The following is a 14,711-nucleotide window of genomic DNA, read 5'->3' as shown; positions in this document are numbered from 1 at the left end:
GCACTAGCTCTGAGTGTTCCAGCTAAAAGGTCACTAATTAGTGGCATGCACTATCAGCAGAGAAATTGCAATTGCTACAGCAATGGCTAGCCGGATCACTTCAGCATGGCTAGGACCACCTCTTTCATTAGTGCAAAGTCCGCTCTGTTATTACGGCTATACTCGGCAAAACTAGTCACTTTATAACTTCGATACTGGAGCCGAATCACGAATCACGTACGCAAGACCAGCCAGATGTGAAGGATCCGGAGCCATCCAATGAAGAAAGCAGATAAAAGAAGGCCAGAGACAAGAGGGCAGAGATCGTTGGCAATCTCTTTCATGTTGCTCTGTTGTTATGCACACACACTGATCACTAGTTTTCATATATATTTTGGAAAGATATATACATCTCATTGCTTTGCACCCAGTGTCTTTACTCATATGCAGCAGTAAAGGGAACACAGCAGTTTCTTTTATGTTATTGCATATCTGAGGCTAAAAATCATGACTAAGCACTTGTGACTCTAATGAGAGAAAGAGAACAAAGGCATTTATCCAAATAGGTCAACATGTATGTAAACAGTTAAAAACCCATTTCTTTATACAATACATTCATAAAAAAGGCAACATACAATGTTTGAGAAAATAGACAAAGCCACAAATAATCCCACTGTATGGCATATAGAAGACTGAATATGAATGTCTTTATGTGGAAATCTTCTCTTTTATAGCAATAAGTTCCTCTTCTAGTAATAATGTCCATCAAATCTGCAAAGGTATTAGGTTTATGTATCACTGAAAGACTCACGTTCTAAATCTATGTCGAGGGCAAACAATGTTTTGCTGTCAATGTTCATCATGTCAGAAAGACATTGAACAACAAAATATAATTGTACCACAATGTAAGTAAGCTGCTTTTAGTGTTTTATTTAAATTTTTAAAGAGGGTTTTTAAATAGATTAGAATCACTAAAGGAAAAATAGAAAATCTTCCCAGCCTTTTGATTTTAACACATTGCTTATGTTAAATTGTGATTCCATGGTTTTTAATGAACTCTTAGTGCTTTTTAGTTTGATAATAAAATGTCAAAATCACTAAACAGGCCATAGGATTTACTTATTCATACCAAGCATCTTAATTGGTAGATGTTTTTACTTTTCATGCTGTCTAACAGTGTATAAAATAGCCAATGTTAATGAAGAGCCACATTTAGCTTTAATAATAAGTTTAAATTTGTACTTTGATAATTCCAATTTGAATTGGTAATAAAAATTTAAACAATTAATTAAAACTCTAAAAATACAAAAAGATTTTAGTGTTTTATTTTGTCACTTATTTCATATATATTATTTTCATTTACTTTTTTTTACACTTTGTACCATTTTTTGTACCATCTACATGATTCTCTTAGTATTATCTCGTACTCTAATCTTTTTTCTCATCGTAGATATTGCTTTCTTATTGTTTACCTATTTCCTTTTTTATATCAGAGAAATCAGGGGCTGTAACAAACTGTCATAGGAGGGTGGCAAAGATGAGAGGTTAAAGAAGTTGTTGTTTAAAAGACAGAAGCTCTATCATAGAAACGAAAACGAAATTCCAGAAAAGTTGACTCTTATTTACCAAATTCTCACTTCCTTCTGGCTTCCTTCCCACCAACTACTTGCTCCACTTAAAGTTTATGTATTCTGTATTCCTATTTTAATAATATGCTATTCTAAAACAGCACAATTGCAGTATAATGTATGTACTAACTGGAATATGCAGAACCAATATTTATTGCATTGTTTAATAACTTTAGTGGTAATATTTCAAAAGTGGATATTATGGAAACCAATAATATAGAATGTTTACTATAATAGGAGATGTGTTCGTCTGTTTCTTTGTCTAAAGCTACACAAGGATGTTAAAAAAGAGGATTGCTTTCAAGCTCACACCCATCAGCTTATCAGGCCCACACTTTACCATTTACGCTAATCAATTGCCTTTATGTATCCACGAATAACTGTGCAGTTAGGTATCATAACTGACGATCTCTCACAGTGAACCGTACTTCCAGAATAACAGTTAATATAATACTCACACCGGTGCAACACAGACGTTGACTCCATCTCTCAGGTTGCCACATTTCAGGTTGTCATCACAGTCAGAGTCTCTCGTGCAGGTTCCATTGTGATTCACATTGGGAGACCGAAGGGCCGGACATCTTCCTGGTTTCTCATCTCGACCACCTTTGAAAAAAGAAACTTTATTATTAGCACAGACCATTGAGTAAAAAGCTAATTTTTGATCAATGGCAATGTTAGGAACTTGACTACTTTAGAGGAATATTACATTGGCAGTTTCGATTTCGCCATGACCTTCTTTGAAAGTTTTTGCCAGGGCATTTCTTGCCTGAGCAGGTTCTGGTTCTGCATCCACATGAAATTTTTTCTAACGTTCAGTTCCTCCCCTAAAAAGCTGAATAAATCATTTAACAACTTCAGAGAAACCAAATTCAAGGTTTTTTTTCTTATGTTAAGGTACGGCAACATAAAAAAAGGAAAAAAAAATACAAAAATTTTTTTACATCCATGCAAAAAAAAAATCTTTGTGGTAACTAATATTGCTTAGATCTGAAGTAATGGTAAAATAGCATTTTCTGGTATGGCCCTCTAAAAGGATGTTGTGTACGACTTCAGCAATTGGTAAAAAACTACAACCAATGGAAACTTTCACAAAACTAAATATTATCTTTTATTGCTGCTGATAGTTTTTTCATCTGTTGTGTTAGTGCATTGATCTTTAATACAAGCGTTCAAAAGTTCAATACCCACAGTTCATAATTTTGACACACACCAGTGAGAATGGATTTCAATCTCAATTATCAGTAAAAATGAGAATTTGTTAATATGAAGTAGGGGAAGGTGGGGGCTAGTTGAGACAAGGGGCAAGTTGAGACAGTCCCATAATTTCTAGTTTGCTTCATATTAGAGAGTTGCTCTTTTTACTCAATAAAAGGCACTTCCTGTTGGTGTCATCTATGTTGGATACAGAGACATTGGATAACTTTACTTCAGGTAAGAATTAATTTTAAAATTTTGGGTAAGTTTTCTAAATATTTCCATAGAAAGATATTTTTGAATTCTGAGAAAGTAGTTTGTATCACAAAGCTGAAACTTAACCACATTTTAGTTCTAGATGTTCACCATAACTCACCAAATTTATAGATTTAAATGAAAAAGAATTTTTAAATTGGAGCATTTCAGTCATTAAAAGAAGTGAGGGGGCTAGTTGAGACAGCGTCGGTGGGGCAAGTTGAGACACTGTCTCAACTTGCCCCTAATGCAATACCATGTATAATTAACTTGCTAGTTTAGTGCACCATTTGTCTGCAATCATGTTCCATGTAGTATTATATCTTTACTGTAATGTAAATGTTATGTAGGCAAGCCTACGTGTAGATGTCAAACGTGTTCATTACGGATCAGCAGAAAAAATGGTGAGAAGCTACAAGATAGAAACTGACAGAGGTAACAAAAATTCGAATGAGAAGCTTCAGTACGCTATTCACTTAATGACTGCGGACAATTTTAGCTTGAGAGAGGCAGCAAGAAATGCAGGTGTTAACAAATCCGCTTTGTGTAGATTTTGTAAAAGAAAATATATAGGCTATGTTGCTTCACACTTAGCTTTTGACGCTGCGTCAGAGGCAAAGCTTGTCGAATATTTGATAACGTTTGCTCACATGAATTATGGATTGACGATGGAAGAAGCACGGCGCCTCGCATATTCATTTGTATCTGCTAAAAATATCAGTGTCTCACAGTCTTTGAATGAAAATAAAATTGTAGAAAAAGATTGGTTTTTGAATTTTATGGAGCGGAATCCGGCATTATCTCTCAAGAAACCGGAGGCAACTAACCTTGCCAGATCTACAGCATTTAATAAACATACAGTTGGCAATTTTTTGAAAATCTCAAAGAAGTCCATGGCAAGAACAATTTCACTACTAACAGTATCTACAAAATGGGCAAAACTGGCTTAACTACAGTTCATGTACCGCCCAAGGTTATTGCCCTTAGAGCTATGAAGCAAGTTGGTCAGGTTACTTCTGGAGAAAGAGGCATCTTAGTCTCCCTTGTTGCATAAGCACTGAGGGCAATTCAATTCCACCTACATTTATCTGGCCACGCAAAACTGAGCGTAATCTGAAGTCATACATGACCAATTCTCCAACAGGCAGTCTAGGGCTAGTTCATGAGAGTGGCTGGATGACAGCTTCAAACTTCAATAAGTGGATGGCACATTTCATCAGCTTCAGCAAACCGTTTAAGGAGTCACCAGTGTTGTTGATTTTAGATAACCACCAAAGCCATTTGTCCTACGAAGCAATTGAAATGGCGAAAGAAAACAACGTGGTGCTTCTCATATTTCCGCCACATGTGACCAACCATCTTCAACCATTAGACGAATCTGTCTATGAACTTTTGAAAAAGTAGGCCTATTGAAACTAAACTAAAGTATATAGCTATATTATTGAGCCAATATTTCTTGACGTTATCAGATTCAGTTATGATACATTTTAGACACAATGTTGTCTTAATTGTAGGTATTACACGTCTGCCCAAAATGGTTAGGTGTTGGAAAATGCCAGAAAAATGATCAGTCTATACCAGATAGCTGGCCTTGCTGCCAGAGCTCTACACCAATCCCAGACACCTGAAAACATTATCTTTGGATTTAGAGCGACAGGAATCTTACTTTATGACACCAATAAAATCACAAATGCTGATTTTATGTCAGCCACTGTCACCGATCATCCAGCTTCAGTTATGTGTGAGGCTTGCACCTTACATCTGCCAGTAAAAGTGTAGATTTTCCACTTTACTGCTTACTTCGGATCAGCCACTGCCAATATCTAAAGTAGCACCAGAAATGATAAGGCCTTACCTCAAGGCAGCATCAAGCGAAGGGCAAAGAGAAAGGAGAAGAGGTGAGACGTCGGTGCTGACCAACACACCGATAAAAAAGAGAATCTAACAAGAGAATTTGGCTAAGGAGAAAAAGCATCAAACAGCTACGCTAATAAAAAAGTGACAAAGAGTGGCTGTAAGCAGTTCCGAATCATCAGATGACGAGCCAGTCCCTCTCGGTGACTTTTCATCATGTGCTTCTGAAGCTGAGGAAATGCAGCTAAAAAAACTTGATAACAAAGGGGGCTTATCTGGTTGCAGGATATCTGGGTAGAAAGGTGAAAAAACATTATGTTGGAAAGAAACTAAGCACTTCTACCCCCAAAGATGTGTTTGAAGTCACTTTTCTCAAAAGACTAGGTGTAGGATTCATATGGCCAAAGGAGCAGGACATCGATGTCATTGACATTAGTGCCATTAAGCTCATATTGCGACCACGTCGACCTTGCCCGGGTACTTCTCGTTCTCAAGACAAAATTCTCTTTGAAATAGATCTGGACATGGTTAAGAAATAGACTGTTTATATGTATCACACACAGAGATGTGACAGTATGCAACATTGTATTTGCATATTATTTGAGTCTAACATAAATAATATATGGGTTGTAATATTCTAGTGCCAAATATATGGTCAAATTTATTTGTTTTCTTCATGATACTTTATATTGTCTCAACTTGCCCCAGTGTCTGTCTCAACTTACCCCACTGCGGGGCAAGTGGGGTAGTGAGACAGCTAGTAGTCCTCTACTAAAATGCCCACTGAAATTAAATTTTTTGATCATTTACCAAGTTGACCAATGAAAAATTTGAGCTACATGTGGCATATTATTTTGCACTTATCTAATAATCTTTATTCACAATGACCTAAAAGTTATTGCAAAAAACAGATTTTTGTCTCAACTAGCCCCACCTTCCCCTAACTTCTAACTGTTTGCAAATCTCTTCTGACTGAAGAACAGTTTTAGTCTTGCTTCAATATGGAAACTAGAAAAACTTGTTATAATCTATCTATATATATATTTCTCAAAGTATGTATGTGTGTCCTTCCAGCTATAGCTATTATTAGAATAGTGTAGCTGGACAATGCTGACACAAGGTCATGGAGTACTTTCATTAGAAGCCTAGCTTATTAACTAGCTTATTGGAATTTTCCATTGGCAATGTGCCAGGCTAATAGCTTAAAAGTTACAGTTATTTTACAAAGTTTTAAAACCTTTACATTTGTTTTTATTTTTGGCTGGTGATTTAGGGTGCTGTCAGAAATTATGAAATTACCTAATAATTCATGCCATTTTTTCCCCTTGGCACTTTTACTGGAGCCATGTTAATCTATTAAATAACCAAAAACTGTGCATCATTAAATGCAGAAATTTCTGTTTTTAAAAAATACCGATACTTTTTGATAAAATCTACTAACATGTTGTGTAAGTTCATCTTTAATACATGATATACGAGCGCGTCATGTGACTAATTTAAATTGCTTCTCTTAAAAAAGTAAAGATATTGCTTTGTTGTTGTTTACCTATTTCCTTTTTTATATCAGAGAAATCAGCGGCTGTAACAAACTGTCGTAAAAGAGTTGCAAAGATGAGGGGTTGAAGAAGTTGTTGTTTAAAAGACAGAAGCTCTATCATAGAAACGAAAAGGAAGTTCCAGAAAAGTTGACTCTTATTTACCAAATTCTCACTTCCTTCTGGTTTCCTTCCCACCAACTACTTGCTCTACTTAAAGTTTATGTATTCTGTATTCCTATTTTAATAATATGCTATTCTAAAACAGCACAATTGCAGTATATTATATATACTAACTGGGACATGCAGAACCAATATTTATTGCATTGTTTAATAACTTTAGTGGTAATATTTCAAAAGTGGATATTATGGAAACCAATAATATAGAATGTTTACTATAATAGGAGATGTGTTCGTCTGTTCATATGTCTGAAGCCACACAAGGATGTTAAGAAAAAGGATTGCTTTCAAGCTCACACCCTTCAACTTATCAGGCCCACACTTTACCATTTACGCTAATCAATTGCCTTTATGTATCCACGAATAACTGTGCAGTTAGGTATCATAACTGACGATCTCTCACAGTGAACCGAACTGCCAGAATAACAGTTAATACAATACTCACACTGGTGCAATGCAGACGTTGACTCCATCTCTCAAGATGCAACATTTCAAGTTGTCATCACAGTCAGAGTCTGTCGTGCAGGATCCATTGTGATTCACATTGGGAGACCGAAGGGCCATCTTCCTGGTTTCTCATCTCGACCACCTTTGAAAAACTTACTTTATTATTAGCACAGACCATTGAGTAAAAAGCTAACTTTTGATCAATGGCAATGTTAGTAACTTGACTACTTTAGAGGAATATTACATTGGCAGTTTCGATTTCGGCATGACCTTCTTTGAATGCTTTTGCCAGGGCATTTCTTGCCTGAGCAGGTTCTGGTTCTGCGTCCACAAGTACCAAAGCAACTAGACCAGGGGCCCCATGCGCTCCACTGGCTTGGACCTGGAACTAAAATGACAGCCATTTCCATTAAAATAAATTGTACTTTCTGTTAGTTTATAAGCTAACAGTGCATTATTAGTTGTCAACAAGAACAACTAGACGCTGAAACCAAGGCACAAACTTTCGTAGTTTAATCTAATCCACAGCTTTAGAGGCAAAACATAATCAACCAATTTCCACATAATGTCATGTTTTGATAGCCCAGAAAATATGCCTAATGGTTTCGCACACAAACATAAATGTTAACAACACTTCTAAGATTTAAATTTTTATATTTGAATGTTTTAAATTACTGCTATGTCAGTTAAATTGCTAAAAAAAAGAAATTTTTGCTAACGTTCACTTCTTCCTCATAAAAAGCTTAATAAATCATTTAACAACTTCAGAGAAACCAAATTCAAGGTTTTTCCTTCTTATGTTAAGGTATGGCAACATAAAAAAAGGAAAAAAAATACAAAAGATTTTTTACATCCATGCAAAAAAACTCTTTGTGGTAACTAATATTGCGTAGATCTGAAGTAATGGTAGAGTAGCATTTTCTGGTATGGCTCTCTAAAAGGATGTTGTGTACGATTTCAGCAATTGGTAAAAAACTACAACCAATGGAAACTTTCACAAAACTAAATATTTTCCTTTATTGTTGCTGATAGTTTTTTCATCTGTTGTGTTAGTGCATTGATCTTTAATACAAGAGTTCAAAAGTTCAATACCCACAGTTCATAATATAGACACACACCGGTGAGAATGGATTTCAACCTCAATTATCAGTAAAAATGAGAATTGGTTAACATGAAGTAACTTCTAACTGTTTGCAAATCTCTTCTGACTGAAGAACAGTTTTAGTCTTGCTTCAATATGGAAACTAGAAAAACTTGTATATACTCTATCCAGTATATATATTTCTCAAAGTATGTATGTGTGTCCCTCCAGCTATAGTTATTATTAGAATAGTGTAGCTGGACAATGCTGACACAAGGTCATGGAGTACCTTCATTACAAGCCTAGCTTATTAACTAGCTTATTGGAATTTTCCATTGGCAATGTGCCAGGCTAATAGCTTAAAAGTTACAGTTGTTTTACAAAGTTTTAAAACCTTTACATTTGTTTTTATTTTTGGCTGGTGATTTAGGGTGCTGTCAAAAATTATGAGATTACCTAATAATTCATGCCATTTTTTCCCCTTGGCACTTTTACTGGAGCCATGTTAATCTATTAAATAACCAAAAACTGTGCATCATTAAATGCAGAAATTTCGGTTTTTAAAAAATACCGATACTTTTTGATAAAATCTACTAACAGGTTGTGTAAGTTCATCTTTAATACATGATATACGAGCAGGTCACGTGACTAATTTAAACTGCTTCTCTTAAAAAAGTAAAGATATTGCTTTGTTGTTGTTTACCTATTTCCTTTTTTATATCAGAGAAATCAGCGGCTGTAACAAAATGTCGTAGGAGAGTTGCAAAGATGAGGGATTGAAGAAGTTGTGTTTAAAAGACAGAAGCTCAATCATAGAAATGAAAAGGAAATTCCAGAAAAGTTAACTCTTATTTACCAAATTTGAGTTCTTACTTCCTTCTGGCTTCCTTCCCACCAACTACTTGCTCTACTTAAAGTTTATGTATTCTGTATTCCTATTTTAATAATATGCTATTCTAAAACAGCACAATTGCAGTATAATTTATATACTAACTGGAATATGCAGAACCAATATTTATTGCATTGTTTAATAACTTTAGTGGTAATATTTCAAAAGTGGATATTATGGAAACCAATAATATAGAATGTTTACAATAATAGGAGTTGTGTTCGTCTGTTCATTTGTCTGAAGCCACACTCGGATGTTAAGAAAAAATAAGAAATAGATTGCTCCCAACAGGACTCAAGCTCACACCCTTCAGCTTATCAGGCCCACACTTTACCATCTACGCTAATCAATTGCCTTTATGCATCCACGAATAACTGTGCAGTTAGGTATCACAACTGACGATCTCTCACAGTGAACCAAACTGCCAGAATAACAGTTAATATAATACTCACACCGGTGCAACGCAGACGTTGACTCCATCTCTCAGGTTGCAACATTTCAGGTTGTCATCACAGTCAGCGTCTCTCGTGTATGATCCATTGTGATCCACATTGGGAGACCGAAGGGCCGGACATCTTCCTGGTTTCTCATCTCGACCACCTTTGAAAAAGGAATTTTACTATTAGCACAGACCATTAAGTAAAAAGTCAATTTTTGATCAATGGCAATGTTAGGAACTTGACTACTTTAGAGGAATATTACCTTGGCAGTTTCGATTTCGGCATGACCTTCTTTGAAAGTTTTTGCCAGGGCATTTCTTGCCTGAGCAGGTTCTGGTTCTGGTTCTGCGTCCACAAGTACCAGAGCAACTAGACCAGGGGCCCCATGCGCTCCACTGGCTTGGACCCGGAACCAAAATGACAGCCATTTCAGTTAAAATAAATTGTACTTTCTGTTAGTTTATATCCTAACAGTGCATTCTTGGTTGTCAACAAGAACAACTTAAAGCTGAAACCAAGGCACAAACTTTAGTAGTTTAATCTAATCTACAGCTTTAAAGGCAAAAAATAATCAACCACTTTCCACATAATGTCATGTTTTGATAGCCCAGAAAATATGCCTAATTTTTTCGCACACAAACATAAATGTTAACAACACTTCTAAGATTTAAATTTTTATATTTGAATGTTTTAAATTACTGCTATGCCAGTTAAATTGCTAAAAAAAAAAATTTTGTCAACGTTCAGTTCCTCCTAAAAAGCTGAATAAATCATTTAACAATTTCATGCAGAGAAACCAAATTCAAGGCATTTCCTTCTTATGTTAAGGTACGGCAACATAATAAAAGGAAAAAGATTTAGAAAAAAATTTACATTTACAAGAGAAAAAAATATTTGTGGTAACTAATATTGTTTAGATCTGAAGTAATGGTAGGGTAGCATTTTCTGGTATGGTTCTCTAAAAGGATGTTGTGTACAACTTTAGTATAATTGGTGAAAAACTACACTCAATGGAAACTTTCACAAAGCTAAATATTATCCTTTATTGTTGCTGATAGTTTTTTCATCTGTTGTGTTCGTGCATTGATCTTTAATACAGGAGTTCAAAAGTTCAATACTCACAGTTCATACTTTTGACACACACCGGTGAGAATGGATTTCAATCTCAATTATCAGTGAAAATGAGAATATGTTAATATTAATAACTTCTAACTGTTTGCAAATCTCTTCTGAGTGAAGAACAGTTTTAGTCTTGCTTCAATATGGAAACCAAAAAACTTGTATATATTCTATATAAATTGTTTCCTTACCACGGATACCCCGTATGGATGGTAAATTCTGCTCTAACTCGGGTCTCCTACCAGAGACCTGGGAGTTTGCGCACTCACCTAAAGATCTTAGCTGTTCCCAATAACGCACTTTTCTGCAACTCACCTGAGTTGATTGTTGTTGGTATTTGGGCAAGCCACATTTTATGTGCTGGTGTTATTTCGCCCAGTGCCCTAATGACTACTGGGATTATAGTTGTTCTTACATTCCAGCATTTTTCAATCTCTTCTCCAAGAGGGAAATATTTCTCTACCTTATCTTTTTCTTTGCTGGCTATATTGTAGTCATTGGGTACTGCTATAGCAATTATAGTATATATATATATATATATATATATATATATATATATATATATATATATATATATATATATATTTCTCAAAGTATGTATGTGTGTCCCTCCAGCTATAGTTATTATTCGAATAGTGTAGCTGGACAATGCTGACACAAGGTCATGGAGTACTTTCATTAGAAGCCTAGCTTATTAACTAGCTTTGCTGAATTTTCCATTGGCAATGTGCCAGGCTAATAGCTTAAAAATTACAGTTGTTTTCCAAAGTTTTAAAACCTTTACATTTGTTTTTATTTTTGGCTGGTGATTTAGAGTGCTGTCAAAAATTATGAGATTACCTAATAATTCATGCCATTTTTCCCCTTGGCACTTTTACTGGAGCCATGTTAATCTATTAAATAGCCAAAAACTGTGCATCATTAAATTTTTGGCAAACTATCTGTGAACTGTCAAAAACTTTATTACATTAATAAGGCAGAAACCATGTTTACATCTGTAATAAACTAATTTATTAGCTTTCCACTTTGTTAACTCTACTCTTGAAGATATTTGAGCAGAATATTAGAGAACATTTGAACAGCTTTTTTAAGTTCTGTCGGTTTTATTCAGTTTGAGGTGTTTCCGCAATTAAAATCCTGCATAGCCTTAGTACTTTTGTTTTCATTGGTAAACTCTTAAGCTTTATTTCAATATTTTACTAAACTTATTAGACTTGTATAGAACTCAGGCTATGGCATCAAACACCAGACTTTTTTATTCTTTATCAATTGTGATTAGTGCCAGATAGCATTTGAGTACAATATGTTGGTGTCCTACTTTATATACAAAGTCATCTAAATTTAAAACGGAACAAATAATAACTATAATTAGTGAAACTATAAAATACTCACTGCATCTGCAAATTTGGCAGCCATTGTCATCTGTCTCATAGCCATTAGAGCATTGCTGACTACACTCGATAGCAGGGCAGGGTATTGGCTCTGCACAAAAACAATTGGTGTTTTATATGCAGTTTCAAAGGTCTACAATTAAGGCTAGAATTATTAAAAAGAATTAACCACTTGTCATAATGAACACTCATATTATAAGCTTCCAACTTCAAAACAATTTTTAAAGTTGTTCAAGTATTTTCCTTTTACTCACAAAACAACAACTTCCAACAGACTGGGTTAAAAGTTACTTTAGATATGGAACCATAGCAATGTTTTATTTATATATTATATGTTAGATTATTATAGTAAGGTGATCTTAGGCTGAGGTTTACCTGCACAACCTTTTGTTTGGAAATAAATTTTATTACCAAAACAACCAGAATAATTGCTATATTTTATTTGCTTATATTCAAATTACATAGAATATAATTATTATTTTTGATACTTTCATATCATGGCATTAGCAGGAATGTACTCTACCATTGATCCAGTTTCACTCGTTCAGGATGCATGTGACTCTTTAGGACATATTTGTAGATCCAGACAATGGTACTTGATGTACCATACCAAAATTATTCACTTCAACTATTATAATTATTATTACTATTATTATTCTCGTTATTATAAGTTTATTATTGTTGTCTATTATTACTGTATTATTGCTTATTACTATTACGACTATTATTACTATTATACTTTTACTACTATTTCTACCATTATTACTATTACTGTCATTGTTTGTTGTTATTATTATGTGCATAAGTAAATATGTGTTTCAGCATTCAAATATAGGTGCAAACTTAATTTAGTAAAATGTTTGATAAATGTTTAACTATGTTTAGCAACTTAGCATAACACATAAATAATTAATAGTTGTTCGATAGAGTCTATAGCAATCATGTACTATTTTAAAGTGACTTACTGCATTCGCATGTGTCACATCCTCTAACCTGGACACGTCCATATTCACAAGTGTTGCTACATCCAGGTACAGCACATGGAACTGTAAATAGAATAATACTAGTAATTTGAAAATGAAAAATAAAACATTACTTTGTCATTTTAGGCTTCAAAGTCAGACGGCAATTCAACCAATCAGAACACTTACCACATCAACAGGTCGGGCAGCCATTTCTGTCGGTGATGACTCCTCGCTCATAGTCCAAAAGTGGGCAGTCCAAAGGTGGACAGACGGGTTCTTCTATAATATTAAACACATGTTATAGTACCGGTACTTTTTATTTATCTTTTCAATATAATATTATATTAATATAAAATTAATATAATAATTTTATAATATAATAGTATTAGTACACTAATATTTCCAATAAAAAATGATTAATAGTTTTACAACAATTCAAGAGTTGTTGTTAACATGAATAATAGATGCAACAGATAAAAAACCACTGTTAGGTATTTTCTGCAGAAATTTTGTTTACTTTTGTATCCTCTAATTAATAATATTTGCAATCAAATGTATTAATATAATATGTAGTAAATAACATAAAGCAGATTTAATGCAGAAAAATTGACCATATTTGGATCTTTGATCCAAATATGTTCATTTTGAATCTTATTTGGTCATTTTAATCATATTTGAAGGCATGGAAACTTAACAGAAGAAATTCACTCACTGCATCTATAGGTATAACCACCAATTTATGATATGTTTGTCTTGAGCAGCTGCAAAAGCTTAACAAACAAATTTGTTCTTATCATTTTTTGATCAATTTATATCAATTTTGTCAACCTAATATTTTTTTTAATTAAATTTAAATTTTGTTGATCAAATTGTCGTTGACGTGTTTAGAGGAAGATTGAGAGCCCAACAGCTACATGTCTGACACATTTACTAAAATTCAACAATATTATATGTTTGCAACGCTTTAAAAAATTGTATAAATATATTTATAGTAAACATTTGTATTTTTAACTTTGTCAGTAGGCCCATAACTCCAATTTTTTTATATTGTAAAACATTTTCTAGTATTTATCATTCTAAAGTAGGTTTTTAAATAAATCAATAACGAAACAAGCTATAAATTTTGATTGGTAAAATGTAACAATTACCCAAGAAAAGTTTTGATACAAAAACGCTTGATGCAAACCAGTTACTTCTTGCTTTTTGGAGAGAGTCACTGCAGAGCTCTGTTGATAGCTTATTTTGGGTAGTTTGTTGAAAGATTTCTGTTTATTCCCTAAATGCTTTGTGAACACACTTTACAACAAACATATGTAATCGTTAAGTGAACAAGTCATTACTAATCATGGATCATTTAAATGTAGGAATCGTTTTCTCATTCATTTAAAACAACAGTAAAACAAGTGCAAACAACTCCTTGTATAAAATGAAGATTTCAGTGCTATAGTTTAATGCTTGTTGAAATTTGTGATTTCAAAAGTAGTTCTGTTGAAACTGTTGAAGGAACAATTATAAATCTTTCTATCGTTAAACCAGCTTATAATGTGATCAGAGTAAGACACACAAAACTATTATCAGCTTCTCCTTAGGATATTCTAGTTATTCAACTCTCACCATCATGAGTGAATCAAGGGTGACTGTTAGCTTAAGGAAATCATAGTTACCTACCCAAGTCAGCAGAAACGTTCTGCTTTTAGTAAGCAAACAGTCCCACAGTTGCTCAAATATGGCTAGTAGTAAATTCTTTTAAC

The sequence above is a fragment of the Watersipora subatra genome, chromosome 4, assembly GCF_963576615.1.
Source record: "Watersipora subatra chromosome 4, tzWatSuba1.1, whole genome shotgun sequence".
Classification (NCBI taxonomy): Eukaryota; Metazoa; Bryozoa; class Gymnolaemata; order Cheilostomatida; family Watersiporidae; genus Watersipora; species Watersipora subatra.
The sequence above is the reverse complement of the archived record's forward strand: the minus strand, read 5'-3'. Positions refer to the sequence as shown.